Raw genomic sequence first — 22366 nt, 5'->3', positions numbered from 1 at the left:
ACCCTTAATTACTATGGATGAAGTTTGCTATCATTGGTTCTTTGGATGCCTCACAATTGGTTTATTTTTAAAGGAGTACTTTCTATGTATGTTTTAATAGAATATGCAGCTGTTAAAGTTTCAAGGAAAGAAATCACTGTCTTAGACTTGAAGAGCCTGAAAATCATTTGACAGAGTTAACATAGGGATCCACTTGAATGAATTTATTTTTTTCTTTTCTGTAGTCTGTTTAATTCAGTTCTTTTAAATGTGATGTTTGCAGAGTAGTCTTTAAAATGGGCTCTTCTCTATTGTGTTTGAATTTGAACAAAATTAACATTTGTATGTCATCAGTAGCTGCAATGCATAGCTCAAGGCAATGAAGGATAGAAAGTCAAAGAATATGGGAAATTTGATTAAAATGAATGAACAGTAGAAGGTCTTAAGGGTGGACATAGCTTTGCTGTTGATTTATTTGTATTGTTTCTTGAGGCAAAATAAGTGAAATCCATGGGATGTTTAGAAAATAGCTTGTAAGGGTGAAAATAAAAAGGTGTTTAAGTCAATAAAATTGTTAGACAATGTAATCTGGAGACTTCCCCACTTATGTATCTAAATCCTAAGTCCTACTTTGTTAAGGGGGCATAATGCTGAGCAGGTAAATGTTCTCTGAGAGAACCTTTTTCCCAAAGGGTTTGCCATGTCCCTTTTATGATTTGGGCTCAGTTGGATATTTACAGTGTTTTGCACCATTTTACTCAGGTGTCATTTTACTAGGACATGGGTTGCTTGGTGGGTAATTGCATAGTTTGCAAGACCTCCTTCATCTTGTATTTTAGGGCCTGGCTTTCCCTTTAGTCTCAGTATTCTGTCCAGTCCCCATAGCAACTTTTATATTTTTGAGTCTCCTTGATGGATTGATATAGGCGCCTTTCCCATGTTTTGGAAAGTTGATTGTCAACATTTTCTTTCCTTGGTATAGAAGAGCTGGAAGTCTGAAATGATTTGCCTGCTAGTTTAATGCAGAAGTGCAGTTTTATCAAGAGAATTCTAAATGAAAAATAATTTAAAGTGAAATCTGAGGCAGAGGACCCATATTGTTGGTACTAGTGAAAATCCAGTCCATGGCTTAGTCAAATGAAAAATTCTGAAGTGATTTACCTACCATAATAATTTTTGACTTTTTTTAAAAAAGCAGTTAGCTGGTTTGTAACACCCTTCTGAAATGACTGTATTTTTCTAAAGGAACAGAATAAGGAAACAATTGGAAACATTTGAATGTTTGTCAGTGGATATTTATTTCTGGTATGGATGTTGCTTCTCCTTAGTCCCTTCTTGTATTCTAAAAATACAGGACATGGAGAATGCAGGTGCTTAATGGACCTGGAAAATGGTTTTATAGATCAGCTCTCCCAGACCCCCTCCACAACCCAATGAAATAAGCAGCCCTAAGAATCCTGATGGATATGGTTGTTTGCCAAAGTTATTTTGGGAAATTTGAGAATTCTACTGTTTGTGGAGGAGCCAAAGTTATAACACTGCCCAGATGAGCCCTTCCCATTTCCTTTTAATATTTAATGCCAAATAAAGACAGCTTAAAATGAAGAAGAGTTGATGCTAAACAAATAAAAGTATTTCTAAAATATCCCCTCAAAACTGTACCTGATATCTAATGCCAAAAATATACAAATGAGCTGTTGAAGTTCTTACAGGAAGGATGATGATGAGTGTAGGATTTTACACTTCAAAGACATGTTCAGCCTTAGAGTTGGGAAATGGCTTCCTTATGCTGGTCTTAGGTTTTTGTATCTTGGTGCCATAAAGAGCTTCTTCCCCAGAAGGCTCTTCTCCCATCATGAGGGATATTGTACCATTTCCCAAGGAAATATGTGAAATGCCTGTTTATAGAGGGAGGAAGCTGAGTCAGAAAGATGAACTGACTGGAGTAATTTCTTGCATTCAGATTGAGAAGGCTGTGCCACTGTCCTACATACAGCAGGTAGAACTTTCATGTAGTCCAAACTGCTTTATGTTCTTGTACTGGTTTAAAATGGGACAATTTCGTAATCTGAAATATATGTGATTCTGTGTGGAAGTTTCTTCTGAATTTTTTTTTTTTTTAATTTCTGAAGATCTAGGAGGATCTCATGTGCCCAAATTCTCATATTGTAGGCTATCTAGATCTTTTTTCATTTATCTTTTTCTGTTTCTGTCATGAAACTTAGAAGCTACTATTACTCCTAAGTCCAGACTTCTTTCTCCACTATTTGCTAAAATAGACAATTAATGTGTTTAACAGTTCTAAATTACCAAGGAATTAAATTTTTGAAACCCAAAGTATTTTTTTTAAATCAAGTTGGTGACATTTCAGCTCTTTGAAAATTCATAAATGTTTTCCAGATACATTTTTGTTTGGCTGCACTCCTTTATAAGTGATCACTGTAAAAGCAACCCTCACAACCTGAGCTTCTTTTTGTATCCCCAAATTGTTGCCATGAAATGAAAAAATTGCTAAAATGCAAACCATGTTTCTTCAACAGGAAAACAGTATCTCCAGTATAGTTTATATGCTGCATTTGTTCATTTTGCGTAATGTCAGAAATACCAGTAACACACACACAGGGGGGACTTCAATATTTCACTGGCAGAAATGAATATAAAACTATCAGACCAATGTAGCATTTACCACTCCTACTAAGATATTAATGTATAGAAAGTGATAGTCTTTGTGTTTTTGGCAGTTTGTAAGGGAAGTAAGGTGATGCACAATCTAATTTTGAGTTACAGTCCTCAAATTTGTAGTTTTGCTTACAGCTAAATTATTATGCTAAAATACTTAGCCCTGCTCTTCTTCATGCCCCTGTACATGTGACAATTGTTGAAATCCCTCTCTTGTTCCTGTGAATAGTAATTTTATTGTGCATTTGTTGCTTTATTGGAGTTTTCCATAAGCATAGGATTTTATGCTCAGAAACCATGTATAAACAATCCTGTAATTTTTAAACATACACAGAAAGCTCAGTCATATTTTTTCCAATGCTCCTGTATGCCTGGTATAGCATGGACAGCCTCAGTCTATCCTTCCTTTCCTTTTCTAAGCACCCTGGGCTGCTGAAAGCAGCAACTTCACCAAGAGAAAGTCTCAGAGAAATATTGGCAGCAAACTACAAGCAGGTGACTGGTATTTTATATTTTATTTTGCTTTTAGTGATATTCAGGATAGAAAATCTTCAAATGCAGTGGCTGCTCAGTGTGTATTGCCCCTATTTGCTGTACAGCTGAAGTCTCAGGAAGTTTAGGGAAACATGGTTGGATGAATCAAGGTGTAATCACCAGCTGAACAATCTTCCTGTGTGTAGGAATGGCAAGTTAAGTTGGTCTAAACAAGGTTAAGTTTTAGATGGGTTCTGTGAAATTAAAGTCTTGACATCCCTATGAAGGCAAAGGTTCTCTGGGAGCTGCAGCCTGGGCAGGGAAGCCAAGCATGGATCACTTTGTGCCTTTGTCCATTTTATCTTTTCCTCAAATACCTGCAACAAATTAAAAGGCTGCAGCTTTTTGCAGTAGCTGGGGTTTTGTGGCCATTGAAGAGTTCATTTCACATAAGGTACACTTCTATTTTTCAGTTTAGAAATAAGGAAGATGGGAAGAACTGAGGTCAACTCATCTTGTTTTACTATGGGGGAAACTCCCACCTAAACCAGGAATGGTGGAAAAATTGAAGTATTGTCAACTTTATAGGCAAGAATACTGCTAGGTACTTATGAATAGAGCAGTGCATATAATTGACTTCCCCTTCTTGGCTAAATGAACACCCAGAAAATATTTTGAGTGTTTTACAACAATTTTTACCAACAAATATGAAATTTTTTAGTTTTTTTTTTCATTCTTTTGCTTAAACATCCCAAAGGGAAGCAATTTCACAATTTCAGTTGAAATTAAACTGCATTTCTTTTTTGATCAAAACCCAATCCCTTTACCTCTAGGCAAATAAAAACAATTTGTAGAGTACCTGTCCATTACTCCTAATGCTTCCCATCAAGTGTGGCAAATAATGTGGTTATGAAGTGGAGGTGTCTTTTTCAGTGGCTGAACCCAGGGGTGCCACTGAGCTGCTGGTTCATGTTTCATGCACATTGTGCAGAAGTTTTCCAGAGTTCAGAGGCTTTGTGTTTTAAATTAATCTGTGACAAATAAGACCATGTAAATGCAAACCTGTCTGTAGTAAACCATAAACCCAGTATAAAACAGTGGATAAAATGACTTTCAAGCAAAGGAAAAGAGAGAGAGAGGAGTATCATGTTCTTCAGGGGAAATTTTGGAGGCAAAATAGAAGTACTCTTAATGGAATTCAGCCAATCTACAGTTGAATAGTTTATATTGTGAAAAATACATTGTCAACATCTGAATATTTATGATAGCAATACTAATGATTAAAAGAACTATGGAAATATTTATTGAGCCCAAGTCAGTGCAACCACAGTTTGTCTCACTGCAAGGCTGGCACTGTCAGCTGCAGCAGCAGCAGCATTGTTTGTTAACAGTCTCAGATATTGGTTCAATGCAAACAAGGTAAAAACAATCTCTGGAGATTGAGAAAATAGTGTTGGTGCAAAATGAAGATGTTTTATACAGCCTCCATTCACAGAGGTTCTGGCCAGTTCTAACAGAGTAAGAAAACCAAGTCTGAAGTATTGGAGCTAAAGAGTCTTTTCTTTGTTGACATGGATGTTTCTGATTTGAAATTTGAGCTAATTTGCTACATCAAAGTGCATTTGGAAAAACTATTGCTAGACAGAATAATTGCAGACTTTTCCTACATGTGTCACACCAGACTTCAATTTCGTTCTTGTTTTTAAACTTCTTTATAGTCACGAATGAAATACTATATTTTTAAAAATGAACATAAATTCAGGTTTGGCATGCGCCATGGTTAGTCCCATTGACTTTGGTGAGATTACATGAGATTTCCATGGAGAGAATTGTGCCTGATGCATTCATCAGATCCTCTTTGTCTCTTTGGGTTCTTTACAGAGAAGCTACTCTCAAAGTATTAGGTACCTTTGTTCTAATAGTATTGTTCTCAAAACTAAAGTGCATTTTCCCCTGACAGACATTTTACAAGCAAATAGTTTTGTATTGCTATAAATACTTTGTATCTTAGAAATGCAGTGTTTGCTATCATGGAGATCATAATTTTTGTGAGCTGAATTTGCTCCAGATGATAGAGAAATTACAGGCTATGATATGTGATCAAACAGCAATATGGAAAGCTTAAATAGAATGCGCCCTAAGGACAAAGGCTGGTTAAGACTATGGGGGATAGAATAAATGGGAGTTTTAGCAAAGCTATCTCTGATTCCAACAGATAAATTATGCTCTGCCTTTTTTGTATCTCTTTGGGACTGTACTACATAAATTATGACCAAGTATAATTTAGGCTTTCAGCCTATATTTCTGAACATCCATCTTGTACATTTTAAGTACAAAATTACCATTTTGCGGAAATATGAAATTGAGACAAATTTTTTTCATCTGTGCATTTAGCTTCTGCATACTTGATAGCAGCCAATGGGTTGGAGAGGACCTCAATACTATCCAGAGAGTGATGTTGGCCAGGTGATTGCATAACTATGTTAAGATCTGCATAAACATGAAGTTTGGGGAACAGACAAGTGTAGAATTGGTTATTATTTCAGAATAGGTTTTTACTGCAGCTTTAAGTAATAAGTAACATGCTTTTCTGAGTAAAAGGTAATCCTTTGGCAATCCAAATTCTTTACTTGCTATTGATTACATTTAAAAAGTTATATAAAAGATTTTCTTTTGAAGTACAGTTGCCATTGTGTGACCTGAGCTTTGGCACACCTGGAGACGACAAAGTGCAGACCTTCAGGGCTCTTCTGAGGTCACAGTTTGCATGGGAAGGTCAGTGTATGTGTAGGAATAAAGCCATCGATGCTAAGAGCCCTATTTTCTATTGCTCATTCCAGCACTACATTCTGTAGCTTGAATTTCTGTATAAAATCAGCTGGGAATTGTAGACTTCATTTCTCCCATTGCAGTATGCAATGTTGTAGCACTAACAGGAACTCTGAAAGTAGGAATAACTATGTGGTACATCCTGGTGAGGGTCTCCATGTGTCTTGCACAGGGATAGAATATAGAAAAAAGCAGAAACTCCTCTTTTGAGGTAGCTCAACTTGCAAGAAATACGTATTTTTTGACAATGAAGCACAATTTTAAACTGACCCAAGTTAACTTTAAACAACATGTGAATAGCTTGCAATGAATTTTTTTTTTTATCCACAGGAATAGAGAACAGTTCCTTTAGATCTGATGTAACTTTTTCTGTATTTATAAGAACTGTCCATCACTTTTGCTCATGCACACAAGGACTACATTTGTACTTTACAAAGGTTTGAAACCATAAGACTTGGTAGGTATGTGTAGCAAGGTGAGTTTATTTGGCTGGGTTTTGCATCTATCTGATGATGATGGCTTTGGGAATTCAACAATTAGCTTCCACGAGGTGGGAAAAAAGGAATAGAGAAAATGTCTGTTGTAGAAGTGAAATGAATAATAGTGTTGTAGAAGAAAATTCTCTGCCTAAAAACACAATAGACCAGTTTTTTCTCAGTTACAGATTTCCTATCCTCTAACTTGCTGCTGCTCATATGTACAGTGTTGGGCCATTGCAATGTTTGCCTTTTTCTGTAATTGATATTCCATTTAAATCCACTGGCATTCACTGGACTGCTGCCTTTCCCTGCTTCCTTCAGTAAGTAGAGGCAAAACTGAAACTCAAGCAGTAATGCTAATTGCTAATAAAGATTTTAATGGCAATCACTTTAACTGATGGTAGAGATTAGTCTACTATCACAGACACCATCAGAGGCAGCACCAATAGCTTGTCACCTTACCTTCTGTAAGGAAAAAAAGGTGTTTCTGTTATCTATGTGAAACGGTGGAATATTTAAGTTTGAATAGCGAGAGAAGGTTGTAGATTCAGTCATAATTTTCACCTGTTTTTCATTACAAAAAGTAAATTGAATAGGAGAATAACAGAAAGTAAGATTTTGGTACTGCTGTCCATTGTTTAACCTTTTTCAACAGCTTCTAAAGTCAAAATGGAATATAAAATGGAGTAGTTTCCCTGGTTCTTTAATAAATTTTTTAAAAATATAGTCTTTTTTTTTTTTTCTTCACTGAAAAATGACAGAAATTTGAAAAGGAAATTGTTTCACCTTAGGATCACTGTCACCTTCTTCTTGCAAGATTATATTTTATGGGACAGGACTAAACATTTTTCTTTGAACTGTGCATTACATCTTCAGTAGTTACATTTACTTTTGTTACTTTGTCTCTTGAAGTTCTTTTGCTCAAAGACCAAATTGCTTAAGGATATTACTGTTGACATTACACTATAATCTTAGTTTTTCAGCAGGTAATCTCATCTCTTCTTTCACTAGTCAGGATTCTTCCCAAAATAATGTAACATCTACAGACCTTGCATTGATTTTTGCAAATCACGACTGGGAAGATGATCTTGTGTCAGAGGTCAGATTGTTCCAATGTAGGGTAGAGGAGGATGAAATGAATTCTATTAGATATTACAAGCTCCTTTTGTCATTGATTATACTGTGTTTTTTAATTTTTCGGTCACCAGCTTTTAAAACCAACATCTGAATGCCAGAGGTCTGAGTTAGCTACAATAGGGTTAAAATCTATTTGAGTTTTTACAGAGTGATTTCATATCCAGAGAGCCTTCAAATCAGGATGTGTAACATTTATCTGCCTAAAATTAAAAGGAAATGAAAGAGATTTATTAGGGCTTGTTTCTTGAAGATGGTTCTCCATTTTTGGATTGGATGAATGATTGAGGATAAAAGGCTTTCATAACGATGTTGCAGTGTACAAATGAGCTCTAACCAGAAGTGCTGTCCTAAATGCTGCTGACTTAAGGATAAAAGTACTAAGAAGGGAGGATGGTCTCTCTGCAGTTAAAATTGTAACAGAATCCTCTTCTAAAATTCAAATTTAACTGGTGTATTTAAAGGCTGAGGTCTCTATGTGAAATATGACGTGTTTGAACTGAAGTTTAAGGAAAGAAAATTTAAAAATGGTCAAATGAATTTTGAGGTACCAGCAGGGTGATTATCAGTAAAACTAGTGGTGGGGACAGGCAGCAGTTTTTGGACTCAAGGCATCCAGAAAGGGCTGAGTTGTTTTCAGGAAATGTTGGGGGGAAAAAACCCAAATGGTGTAAGTGAAACTAGGGAGAAATATGTGCATCTTTACCTTGAAAATCTTGTTTTCTTTAGAAATTCTGATGGGTTATAAATCTGTTTTTAAGATGTGAGGGAGAAATTCAGCATTCAAAAAATCAGTACATATACAAAATACAAAAGTATATTGGGAATGTGAACATCATAAATTCCACTCTCCTCACATAAATATGGGTTGTTTTTTTTTTTTTTGCAAATAACAAGAAAAGTATGTGGCTCATAATATCACAATTCCAACCTAAAAAGAACTTCAAATTTGTCATTAGCTGTTGTTCTTTAAGGGCTTGATAAAAAGACACACTGTGAAACATATTGATATCAGTTTCCTAGGCAGGAGCTCAAATTTTCATGTAACTTTATCAGAAGGAGCACATCATTATAGTAGGGATGGTTCTATAATTTGTCATGACCCAGAGATAAGTGACAATTCTGTTTCCTGACATAGAACCCCTTTTCCCAAATTCTACATATGTAGGCAAATCAGCTGTTTAACTGCAATCTGAAATTTTCAAACACTAAAATGAAAAGTACCAAAAAGTGATGACAAAATGAAATAGGTTTGACTGTGTACCGTATATCTTCCACTGTTTTGACAAAAACATCCCCCATTAGAGTTTGCTGCTCCAGTCCTGGCTCTGTTTGGGTCTGGTGAGGGCTGTAGGAAATACTGGCCTTTTAATTTTTTTTTTCTAATAATGAGATAATATATTGTAGCTAATACTGAGAATATATTCTGAGATACATTATATATGGAGAGAGGTGTTAAAGCAATACTTTTTTTCATTTTGAATTTTCGGTAAACTCATGCATGTGTGGACTGTTTGCATTAATTAGCATTGTTCTATGTTCTATGGCTGGTATTTGTGTATGGCTTTTTTGTGATTTTTTTTTTCTGTTATTCACAATTCAGCAGTTAATTTGTGTGATTTGTCACTCTTCCCAGTTTGCTTTCTGACTGAATAGTATAGCATTGATTAATAGGTGTACCCCTGAAAGTCTTCCTGAGGGCTGGTCCTTTCTAAGTGTAGGCATTATAAGGTAGATGTATTTGACCAAAAAAAAAAAAAGATATCCAAGGAATATTATGAATTCTTTTAACATTCAGTTCTAATTTTCTTCCAAAACATTCTAATTTTCTCCCAGTGACTAATTTAAATATATGATTATGATTCTAGCAGTTACCTCCAAGTAAGTGCAGATGCAAAGATTCAGAGTCAAGGCATGAAGAAGAATAGTTAAGTTGTATCCTGAATGCCGATGTGACCTTTACTTGATGGCTAAAATGGTGACATCTTCATGGCTGAACACGACTTTTAAAAATAGAATTATAAACTTAAACTGTGATAGTATTTAAGTTCTTAAATCACTTTAAAAAGGTAAACTGGACTTATTATTTCTTGATTTTTATTTTTTTTTTTAATAAAGAAGTATAATATCACTCTGCTAATATAGGTCATGGTACCTCTGATAATTTCTGTGTAGCTGGGCCTGATCCATAGATGTAGTCTACACATCTGACTTTGTATTTGGGGATGAAACTCGTGTATAACAGCACTGTTTTGTTTCAAAAGACACTAATCAGAAGGATTTTATTTTTGTAAATATCATGCAGCATAACCTTCAAGTCCTTTTTTTTTATTTTTGTGACACCATCTTCAGTTATGTCTGTTCCTCCCATTGTTTAATTATTATTGTTACTGTCACATGGATGTCACTTAATGATCTGTGCTGTGTGATGCTGCCTGACAATAACACACACCGTGTTCAGCAGGGTTTTCCTGTGGGACTTACAGTGTGTTTGACAAAAAAGTAGGCATATTACCCAATTAAAGATCAAAACTTTCACTATTGGAAAGGTGGATTACTTATTGAGAAAGACTTAATGTGAAAATCCTGAAAAAACCCCAAGCCAGTGTGTCAGAAGTGGCACCAACACAGAATTCCTCAAGGAGCACAAATGAGATGCCCCTGCTCACAAGTAGTGTTACAGCCCAGTGCTGCACCACTGAGCAGCAAGGTCTTTTGGAGTGTGAGGTCCAAACCATGATTTTGTGTGATGCAAGTTTCTGGGGCTGCTTTTATACCCGTGGAGAAGATATCACAGAGCCCCATGTGTTATATTGCTAATTCATTGGGCTAGTAATTTATTGATCTTAAAATGATGAGTGTCATCTGGTCATCAGATTAATGATTTGCATATGTAAAAATGTGTAAAGAACTTCCTGGCTTTTACTTGGGAGGAACACAGAGAATTTTGAATAGTCCACCAAACTCTGCAGAAAAATTGCCATTTCCAGTGAAACAACTTCACAAATCTGTTCATGCTGTTTAGTGAAGTTTGCTTTTGCCTGGCTTCTGCTGGTGAAATAGGGGAAAGTTTGCCCAGGAAAACACTGATAACAAGTGCCAAATCAGAATTAAAAAACTACTTAAAAACATGACTCTTCCGAAAATGCTCAGGAGCACAGTCTGATCGGATGAGAATCTCAACCATTTACTCTTCTGTGTATGCTTTAAGTCAAGCTGAAGACTTAAGTAGCTCTAATACTATACTGTGTGCCACAAAACTGCTCCAGGCCTATTAAGCGGCAGCACTAAGAAATGCAAGTACTAAAATGGGGGAAACTCAAATTGGAGCCTAATAAAATATCACCCCGTGTTTGTTCCTTGTATAGAACAATGACCTCTCATAAGCCATTGCTTTCTTACTTTTCTAAGGGTTACTCTGTTGCCTTGATTCCTTCCCTGATTATCTTGAAGCCTGTCAAGTTGGAAAGCTCTCCCCTCCCTTGCTCTTTCTTCCTAATAGACATGAAACAGTCCAGTCAATAATATTTTACTTGTCTTCCCACTGCGTGTCTCTTCCTCTGATCAGTTTAGGCGGGTTTGACTGCAAAGAGTCAGAAGGGAGGTTAAGATCTGAAAGTTCAGCCAAATGTTATCAGCCACAGAGATGTTGCTAAGGGAAAGGCCTTACAGCCCCTAAGACCGGAGCCAATAATAGCTGCACACCACTGATAACATCAACAGCTGTCAAAGATCCAGGCAGTTGTGGTTCGTCTGTAAACTCAAACACCTGTATTCAGTCAAGCTTTGATTGTTATCCCCTCTTTTCCTGTCATTTTGATTCGTTCCTTGAAGGTGCTGCCAGGATATTCTAAGCTGCTAGTTGATTTATAAAGTGAAAGAGCCCTTCCAAAGTTTGGCACAGTTTGAAAAATCGACTGAGGCTCTCATTCATAGGGTGACAAGTTACTTTGACATTGATATTGACAGCATTCTTTTAATTAAGTTTTAGACGACGTAAGGCCGGGTTCAGATCCTTGAAAGCACGGGTTAAAAGTGGGATAACAGCTTCAGCATGTGTCACTTAGGAGAACATTATGTACTTTGAGATGGTTTCTTTTGTGATGAATTAGATCAAAGTGACTAATAAACATTCTCCATGAAAGCTCTTCAGAACACAGTATATACATGTTTGAGATATTTAAAAGATAGAGTTTCAAGGACCAGGCTGTAAACTAACCTAAAATAACTTAAATGGACGGCTGATACTGTTGTCTCGCTATTATAAATTAATATGCAGCACAGAAGAAAAGAAGAATTTTTATGTTTAAGGGGAAGGTCGTGGTAAATGATGCAAGGGTGTTTCTCCTTTACTGATTCTGTGGGGAACTGTGCAGAAATGTGTATACTGGAAACTGACAGAATGTGGAGTTTTCAATGGCTGGACTAAAATGGTGGGATCAGATATATACAGTATATATATTTTTTTTTAATTAACTTAATCTACTGCAGTTCTATTGGCTTTCTCTGGCCTGTGCCTTGTAGTAAACTAAGTGTGGTTACAATCAAGTAGAATGGTTTTGGTGTTTTGGTTGTGTTCCCAAGCTCTCTGTTTTGTTTTGTTTTGTTTGTTGTGTGGCTTTATTTTTTTTTTTGTCAGTTCTTAAATAGTTTCTTTCTTACTCGTCGTCATTATTTGTGACTTTATCAAAAAGAAGTGGTGGAGACTGAGAAAAACAGAATTTAGAAATAATTAATTGTACTTCTGATCTATATTGAATTTTCCAGGAAAAACATTTGCAGATAGTGTTAAGTGCCTTCAGAACTGAAATGGTTCTTTTTTAAAGAGATTGTGGTGATGAAAATTATATAAATGTTACAAAAAAAATTATGGGAGAGGTTACGGGCTGTTTTTGTCGCATTAACATTACTGGTTTTTTGTCTGCAGTTTTAGAGGACCAATCTTTTGCAAACTGAGTTCAGAACATTAAATGAGCTTGTGTGTGGGGCTAAGCACAGAGCTGAGAAACTTCTCTGAGTTAATAATCATAACTGTGAAATCAAGAAGCTCCAAATTGCAAACTGATTTTTGTCTATTTCTAAACAGCACAACAAAGAAACCATAAGAGAGCACCCCAATTCTTAGTGAAAAAGCTCTTTTTCTGAGATTTAATTGTTATTCCTTAATTGGTGCCTCTTTTGCCTCTCAAGTTGCAGGAATGCAGATGAAAACATGGGCTGAAATGTTGGCAACTTCAGAGTCAGTAAGACATGACAGGCTTAGGATTGAAGGTCTGCCTTTTGTTCTGGTTAGAAAACATCAGTTAGCAACTAAAAATGTCTTACATTCTGACATTTAACAGTATGAAGGCCAGCCTCATGGTGAATGCATCCCTGATGCTCCTGAAGGCTTCTACAGTTGGGTGAATAGAAAAGCTTAGACTGTGTGTGTGAAAGCATGAAGAGCTGGGGAATGGAAAGAAAAGAATAAAGCGTCTAGAGCCTTTAGTGAATCAAATCTTGATACTTACCTCCACTCTAGCCTGGGAAGCCAAACTCAGTGAGAATGGCTTTAGTGGTGATGGCAGACTCACCTTTCCTATGGCATTGAGCAATCCTACTCACTTGGAATTGCTGCACAGCTCTGTCCTTCTGCCTTTCCCCCTTTCCCAGCTCCAGAGGGAGACAGTTTAGAGGCAAGCCCAGCTTGCTGATGCAATTTCTGACTACAGCAAGAAGTTGTAGTACTGGAGGATCATGCGAGAAAAATGTTTTCTTTAAGTTTTTCCCCTCCACACTTCCCTTATCATGGAAATAAAGTACATTATGCTTCCTGCAAATAAGGCTGTGGAAAAAGTGGAAAGAAATTGCTGCAACTCATACTTTAAAAAATACATTTCAGGAGAAAATGTGTCAGAAAGTTTGAAGATATGCACAAAACTGTACTGTTTTGTAACATGGATGCAGCAAAAAGAAAGTAAAGAATAATTCCAGTGTAGTTTAGTAGACGTATCCCACCTGTTTACATTCATCTTTATGGAAAGTTAAGGCCAGAATTGGGAACTTGCACATTGTCACTGCCTCCTGTTGTACTGCAGCTGCCTGTCAGCTTACCATCCATATGGAAAGTACCCATCAAGGTAAATTTAGAAATATTATCTTACCTCCTTATTTGTACTGTTGTTGGTGGTGTGGCTTTTTTGTTAATTCACAGTTAGTGGTGTTGAGTGGGATCTCATACATATTCTCTGATTTTCTTGAAATAACTGCCTTTGTTTGAATTTGTCAGAGAAAAAGAATCCAGAAAAAGAAAACCTAAAGTGTGGATCAAAGTGGTCTATAATTATTATATAAACAGTAATTTTATTGGCTTTGAGTGCAGCAACAGCTCAGGCAGTACTTTAAGAGTGTGAACTCTGGCTTAAGGGAAGTTTTTTTGATTTTGGAGTTGGTCACATTCCCTAGGAGATGTGGTCTTTGATATGAGAAAGACAACAGAAATATTGCTGCAGTAGAATATAGCTATCCTTCAACCTTTGCAGCATGGGAATGGGTTCTAAACACTTTTGTTATCCTTTCCACAGAGGAATTAGTGTGACATCCCAGTAGCATACAATATTGTCCTCAACTGAAGCCCATATTTCCTTGGGAATATGTGACCTATGTCCAAACATGCTGAAACCATCAACTGTGTATCTAATTTTCTGAAATTGTACTTATGTTCCTAGATGTTTCTGTCACAACAAAATAAGGTGAAGAGTTTTCCAGGGTGCCTTTTCCCTGTATATTTTTAATAAGTTTACTTGCATCTTGGTTTTTGTATGTACTGGGACACTCCTGAATTGACAGAGTGACTGTATGAGGGACAAGAAGGCAAGTTTGATGTGCAGTTGAAATAATTTCAAAGAGGGCATTAAGATGAACCTAGCTAGGGAACATGAACCAGGGTAGAGCAGTACCTTGGGTTGTTTTAGGCTATTGAAAATAAATTAGCTTTGTCTATCTGTACTATGTTGTGAGGATTAGGTTATATGGACTTTTTAATATTTATTTTCACTTAAAAGTATTTTGTGAAATATGGATGTACTGGAATGATGCAAAAATAATTCCAAATTATTAAAGTTTTCTGTTTTATTTCACATAAGTGTTCTAATAATCTTTTTTCCTGCTGCAGAAATGGTCAAAATCCAGTTTGAATCTTTTTTTGAAGCCACTGGATTGTGAATGTCCTTTTTTAAGCCTGGAAAGCTCAATCCTCAACCCTTCTATTCACCCAGCACAAGTGTATTATGCTCTTGAAAAAGAGTTTTTGAGATGGTGATGATGAAACTTGCAACAAAACCCCCAGGAGCCAGGGTGGATGACAGGATGTCACCACGTCCCTAAATTAAGGCAGCTCATTTGAACACCTATTTATTTAGCTGTTTATTTGGCTAGATTACTAGTTATTTATTTATAACTGGAACTTTTCAAAACAAAACATTTTGGAAGAATGGCGAGTCTCTGGCATGAGGATGAGTCTTCATCATTAATCTTACAGACTCTGTATGTATCTTCTGTATGTATCTTCTATGTATCTAGGGACCTAAAATATTACTGGGTCTCTTCAATGGAACACATTTACTCTTTCCTGGCATTCCACTAATGTGGGTGTTCAAATCCTACCATCTCCCTTGTGTGAAAATCATCTTATATTTGTACGTGGCAGCAGCTGGGGGTGCATTGTCTCAGATGTTGTATATTCATTTTTAATATGTGGAATTTTTAATGTCCCATTTCCCACGTATGATAAGTGATGGAGGGAACTAAAGCATTTCAATGGCCATGAGATGGATTTTTGGTAGGGCAAAGGTTAAATTTCACGGCTTCCTGTCTACCAGTATCTATTCCTTTAAAATTATGATTTATTTGTAAGATGTTTTCCATCTTTCTAGCAATATGCCAATTGAAGTGAAGTATGTGTGCATGCTATTAACTTCTTATAGGGCACATATAAAACTCCAGGTAAGTGGGAATCATGTGACTGGCAAGGGGATAAGACTTCTCTGCACCATTCTGCTTCAAAATAGAATTATTGTGCCACCTAATTTGTTGTTTTTCCTATTTCTTACAGAGAAAAAGAAAATTGCATGACAAAGGTTAATATAACAATCTTCTCTTATTACAATGATTTATGTATGCTGAGCATTAACAGCGGAATGTCATCCAGCTCTCCTTTAATTTGCAGACATCTGGATTTTTCTTTGTTGGGATCACAGTGGTAGATGACAAAGCTGTACTCTTGAGAAATAGGAGAGAACACTGTCATTCAGAGCTTGTTATACCACAAACACTGAACTCTTACCAGTTATCTCTGGCAAGTCAGTGGACTTCAAAAATAGAGCTCTGTTTTTATCCAAATGATCCTCACTAATGAAATACATGGGGAAGAATATAATATTCGTCTTAAAATTATTCTGATCCCATAATATGTCAAATGACTGTAGATAGTGGTTTGAACAACCTAAATGTGAATTCTCCTGCAATTTTAATTCTGAGGTGTCAATGCTGCAATTTGCAATGATTATGGTTTAAAGCAGCCAGTTTTGTTTCTTTCTGTAATGTGAGATATAATTTATGTTTTAGAAATGTTTTAAAAGTGAAGGGCAGGGTAGTTTGATTAAGGTAAAATGCATTTTGACATGTTTGAATCAATTGTAATGAGGATGTTTCATTTTATTGGTGTTTTAACCCAGAATGATCTTGATGTTGTGCAAAAGTATGTCTTGTAAAAAACAATATTTCATTACGCTGGGTTTCACTGCTCCCTCTGCAGATCAGCCACCTCTGACATGAAATGCAGATTTCAAACATTGTACTTCAATGGAAAATGATCATTTAGCAAAAGGAATATTCTTATCTGAGAAGCAAGATGAGAATTTTTGTTTGCATTAAATAAATATATGAGCTGAAATTTAAGTACAGTAGAAATGCTTACAATAGCCTCAAATTGTATCTTAGCATTTTTAGCACCTTCACTCATCAGTTATAATTCTTGTAGCAACAACAGGGTTTGCTTTCTTTTCCTCAAACTCATTTATAATATTTAATAAGATAATAGTTTTTAAGTTGAAAAAGACCTTGTTCTTGAAGGACTGTCCACATCAATAATCCTGGTAATAGGCAAAGTACGGAGGTAAGAAATTGTGTTTTGTATGTACATGATTCAGAAAATAATTCTCCCATTTGCTCTCAGATGAGACAGTCTTGTTTTGCAGGTTGTTTGCTATTGGGCTTTTTTTGTTACTTATATTAAAAAATTTGTGGCTAGGTTTAAAATTTTTCTGCTTTGCAGTGTGTAATGAAGATTCAGCAGCTCCAAAGGAATCCTTTTCAAATATGACTCAATATTGAATCCCTTGTTGTGGGAAAAAGTTTGGTTTTCAGAATGTTTTAGCTGGTGTTCAGCACCCAGGTAAGTTTTCAATTTGTAGTCCAGTTCCTGTAAAACAAGTAATGGCTACACCAAACTTTTTCAGCAAAACTCTCTGATGTCTCACAAAGACTTTCAACAGTAGTGAGAAAACTGACTTCTAAATTTCAATAATGAAGTTTGTGACCCTTCTTGAAGTGCAAAATGGATGTCGTTTGCACACTTTGTTCCTGTTTTCTCTTTACCTTCTGATTAGCTCTAGAAAGTTCCTGCCTTTGTGAGATCTGCTTTAGCTTTGCTCTACAGGTAGTGGGGCATTGGTCTTCTTACTTACTGAACAATGTTTCTTGGAGTAGTATTTGCATTTTTTGGTGGAATAAGCTCACCAGTTTAATGAGATTGCACAAAATTTCTCTCCTCAGATTTAAATGTAACTTAGAAACTCTTGAAGTCAAGACTGACATTAAGTTAAAATAATAGTGATGAAGACCATGAGAGACAGAGAAAAGATTTTTTTCTGATAATTATTTTGCTGTGATGTCTCTCCATGCCTGTGAGAAAAAATATTCAACTTTTTTTCTTAACAAGAAGATAGTAATCAGGAATGTATTTCATAGCATAACTGAAAAGGTAAATTAGTGTGTAAGAAAAGAACACAGACTGTTCTTCTCTTTGAAATAAAATGATTGTTCCAGGGCATATGTTTCATATGTAGCTAATCCATGCAGTTGGCTACTGTTTGTTATTTAACACTCAGTGTGTGCTTTGTAAGCATACGACTGTATTAATCACATCAACGTTATTTTGTTCCCATACAACACTTACTCTTTTTGTCTATAGACTATTTCGGAAGAGGGAAAGAAAACGAATTTACCTGGTGTTGTGAATGAAGACGATAATTTAACAGCAAAATTAGCTTAAGAAATGCAGCACCGTGAAGTGCTGTATGAAATAACTACTTTTGGGAAAGAAAGAGAAAAAAAACAGCTAAGGAGGTCTTCCCTCTACAAAATACTTGATGTGATGGATTTTTAAATGGTCAGAAACACCTGATAGAGCAAAACACTATGGCATATTGTTTTTTTAAAGCTTTTCCTAGGGGAACAGTTACCTAGAAGTGTTACCTGTGCTGCTCTGGTAAATGTTCCATGAGCCTTTGAACCTAGCATGTGTCCTGGCTGAGGCATGGATATTATTGCTGGAAATCTTTCAGTTAAGTTAGTGTCAAACAGTACTTGTTTTACTTTTTTATCTCCATTTCCTTGTAGGCCATTGCTGTTGTATGTGGAAAATTTGGGAAACTTTTTTCTTATTAGACAGCGAAGAAGAAATTACTTCTGACTGTCTTTAAGAAAACTGTTATACTAACCTTAGGACTAAATAGAAATAAATTAGAGGAGGTGCTTCTGGTTTCATTCAAGGGAAGACTTTTGTTGCATAAATAATTAGGGATGATGCAACTTCTTTCTTCCTCATCATCAAGTATCAAGTTAATTTGCTGTGCCTGTCAATTGACTAAAGGGAAACTTTGCTGGCTGACAATAACCCCATTTCAGAAAAAAGGCAGAAAAGTCTGAGCTTTCTTTGTTTGGGAAATGTTAATTAAAAAAAAATATTTTTATGGAATAACTCCTGACTTATCCTCCCACTTTCCCTATGACCCTTCTCCCCTCCTGCCATGACAAAATAAAGCCCTTTCCAGCCTTAACGTCATGTTACAGCATTAGTGTGATTCCTTCAGTAATTAATAGAATTTAGGCTCCAGCATGGTCAGTTTTGATTAAGCAAACATTAAATTAATTCAATCTGCAAACACTTAACTCTGTTAGGGCTATTGAGGGGAGAGGGAGCATTTGGATGGACGGCAGGACGCATCCTCATCGGATTGCTCGGCACCTCCGAGTAGTTAACGCTGGGATCAATACAGCTCCTCCAGCTGTAATAAAATGGCTTCGACAAGCTCATCTGGGGCTGAGAACACACTATACACATTGATTTCCTGGCCTGATATAACCCATTTACCTATTCAGCTAGTCCGTTAAGGAAGGTGTAAGGCTACAAAGGCCCAAGGGAGCAATGATGCCTGTAAGTAGGTTAGCAAATACTTGGAAATGTCTTAATTTGTTTTACAGTTACTACTTCAGGAGAATGCATTTTTTATTTTTTTTTTCTTTTTAAGGGGAAAAATTTTACCTGTAATTTTTAAATTATTTTCTAATGGTTTTTAAGTTGGGAGATATGGACTGCTCTTTGCCTAATTTCTGTCTTCATCGAGGTCCTCACTGTTCTCAGGAGCTTGAATATTTGTGGTCCCCAAAACTGTGACTTCTCTCCCTCCCAGCTTTGAAATGTACACATTATAAGGAACATGTCAAGCCAAAACTTACCGTCTGTCATCCTCTACTTGGTCATTCACTTGGCTTTCTTTCTTGAGTCTGACAGAGAAAAAAGGGATAGAAAGGGATTTTCTCTATGGCGATTCATTAATCAACTTTACATTGTTCCAAGCTGAGTTCCTCCACTTCTGGTTATTTCTTTTCTGCCACTTTCTGAAGTCCAAGTTGCAGAACTGAGAACAGGAAGGATGATTCTAGTCCAGCTGTACTACCAGCCTGATGAATTCTGCTTTACTCTGCCTGTGAGCCTATGGCTACAGGAGGGAATCAACCAGGACTTGATGCTGGGTGCTGGTAAATACTGAATTTGAGTGTTTTCAACCAAAGGCAGTTTCCTTTGAAAGCAGCCTGTAAAGTGGCTTAGAGAACTGTTCAATTCTTCCCACTCTCCTCTTTTATGCCATGTGTGAACTGACCAGTACAATTTCTAGTAGCCTTTCTCCTGTTGTTTCAAATGTTTTACCATCTAGAAATGAATAGCAAAGACTGATATTTATGATACCATGTCCTAAAGCACATGTCTAGGTATGCGAAAAAGCTGGAGTTTTTCCATGTTTATTCATTTCATTGCTTCCAAACTCAGGTTTTTTTGTTTCTGTTTCGTTACTGACTTGTTTTATTCCCTCTGTGCTTCTGCACTGAGCGGGTGGATACTCAAACCATTCATGAGGAAAGATATATTGAAAAAGACAGAATGGTAAAGCAGCTGATAGGCAGTTATTAGATTCAGATAAACTGTAATCTTAAGTCATCTTATGAGCATGCTAATTACACAATGACATTACCTACATAGAGTGTCATTGCTTTGTTAACATGTTATGCAGGGTCCTTTATTAACACTGCAAGAAAGGACTTCCTCTCATTAGATGGTTATGCAAAACTGTAATTATACTTGCCTGTGAAAAATGGTGAAGTTATGAAAGGCTTGCTTCTGGAGGGCTTTACTGCCCCCCCTTGCAGATAATAATCACTCTTTCTGTGGAGTGAGGGTGACACAATGTAAAGTAAGAAATTTGTTTCCATCTCAGGTTTAGAATCCAGTAATCTCTTTATCTTTCTGCTAAGAAAACTATCATCTGCGTTATTGTAACATTAAAATAATAAGAATTCTGTGGTAACGTGGCACCTGTAATTTTGAAGAGAAATTTGGGTCACTGTCACTGGGAGAGTAAATTAGCCGTGAATGACTCAATTTTTAAAAATCTTTATAATAGAAACAAATTGTTTTAGATGTGATAATGACTAGTGGTTTCAAATAATGCCTTTTTAGGATTGAAATGCACTTTTTTTGCTACTGAATGCACCTTTACCTTTTTAGGTTTGTGAAACTGTGATATGGCCCTGCTGTGACAATCCTGCATTGTACAAGAAATACCCCCAAGCTCTTCAGCAGTAATGCCATACTCATCTCTCAAAAGCAGTTTAACTGTAGATGGCCTTACACAGAGAAGGAGAAGGATTTCACAGCAGTTTTCCCCCATAACACTGTGGCCACAAAGCTTTAGCTGTGTCCTTTGAAAGGCTCATTTGGAGAGTTATTCATAAGTTGAACATTTGCCCACACCTAGTTTTCCTGAGATCCATTCTACAGACCAGATAGTCAAAATGGCTTTTACAGTTTTGCAAGAGTATGCTTAAATTTTATTTATTTATATACTTATTTTATTTTCCCTGTTTTCTTTTTCAGGAAAAGCCTCTGAAGCCCCTCTTCAAAGCTTTCTTTTTTAGAGTTGTCATGCTGAAGGAGGATTTAATTAATGCTCTGTATGTGCATTTCCAATGGAAATGGTCACACTTTGGTAAGGAACATTTTGTTTCTATTCCAGTAGTATCTCGGTATTTTAATAGATTTTTGGTCCACATAAATTTTACACCTGTTATGAAAATATTCCATGTCCTTAAAATCAAGCTATCTTAAATTTAATTATAGATTAAGGGTCTTAGGTTTATGCTATAAAGTTTCAAAATTTGTTTGCAGCATTTTGTTTGAACCATGCATGGTTTTTTTGCTAATTATGTAAATTAGAAGCACTACTGCTTCCACTTTTACTTTATTAATTATGAGATGAAATTATGGTAATTGGAATTTGAAGGCAGCGCACTCAGAAATTTTCAATATACTTGTGAGGCCAGTGAGCAGCACAATGAAGATATTTTGAGAAAGGCAGAGGAATCCTTTGGTGTTGTAACTGAACAAGTTTTGGCCATATCTTCTCTATCATTGCCTTTAGCTGGGCAGGTGGCCATGTGCTGGAGATCTCTGCCACGGTTATGGACAGTGCAGATAAAATTTCAAGGTACAAGACAGGCTTAGTGGGCAGTGAGCCGCTGATGCTCCTTTCTGATTATGCTAAAATGTAGAAGTAAAATGAAATATAGCAGAAGACTATCCATCACATGAGATGTCAGAGAGAAGACAACCTATTGTGGAATGACAGCAGGAGAAGCCAAAAGAGGAAGAGGCAACTGATGAAGAGTTGGTGGTACTGAGGAAATAGTCTGGGTTGGGGCCTAGGAGCAGACAAGAGAATGCTACGTCACTCAGTGCAAGTGGAAATGAGCATTTCAGGGGAATTTAATTGTTGAGAGAGAAGAACATTGGTGAAGTTTGGAAGTGTAAAGTCTTGCTTTATGGGAGATGTTTGGGGTCATTAATAAAGAATGGAAGTGGAATCAAGACTGTGATAATACTGAACACTTCCATGATGAAACAGAAAAGTTGTAGAAGAATTTCTAGGATGCTCTCTTGGCAGCCTAGTGAAAATAATCCAAAAATAAGAGTTTGTCTTATTTAGATTAATTTACCTTGCTAAACTGCACCACTGTTTAATAGCAGAGCTCATGAAACTCACTCAGGCTCTCACTTCCTTTTGTGCCTTCCCAATAAACAGTTAGTTTACTGGCTTTAGGCATCCAGGTACATCATGTTTTTCACATAATAGGGACTAATATTCTCAGTTGTCAGTGGCAAAAGGCCACCCTTATTTCAGGTGAGTGCAAGGGCT

The 22366-nt window shown here is 36.4% G+C and overlaps 1 long non-coding RNA gene across 1 annotated transcript in view; it reads left to right on the top strand.

Annotated features, from left to right (window-relative positions):
* Positions 1-22366, top strand: part of LOC136366327 (uncharacterized) — a 178993-nt gene that overhangs the window by 121198 nt on the left and 35429 nt on the right. Inside the window, exon 2 of the long non-coding RNA XR_010744513.1 lies at positions 21049-21160. This is a non-coding gene — a long non-coding RNA (uncharacterized lncRNA). The remainder of the gene's footprint in view (positions 1-21048; positions 21161-22366) is intronic.

Source organism: Sylvia atricapilla, chromosome 12, assembly GCF_009819655.1.
Source record: "Sylvia atricapilla isolate bSylAtr1 chromosome 12, bSylAtr1.pri, whole genome shotgun sequence".
Taxonomy (NCBI): domain Eukaryota; kingdom Metazoa; phylum Chordata; class Aves; order Passeriformes; family Sylviidae; genus Sylvia; species Sylvia atricapilla.
This window is presented reverse-complemented; position numbering and strand designations above follow the sequence as displayed.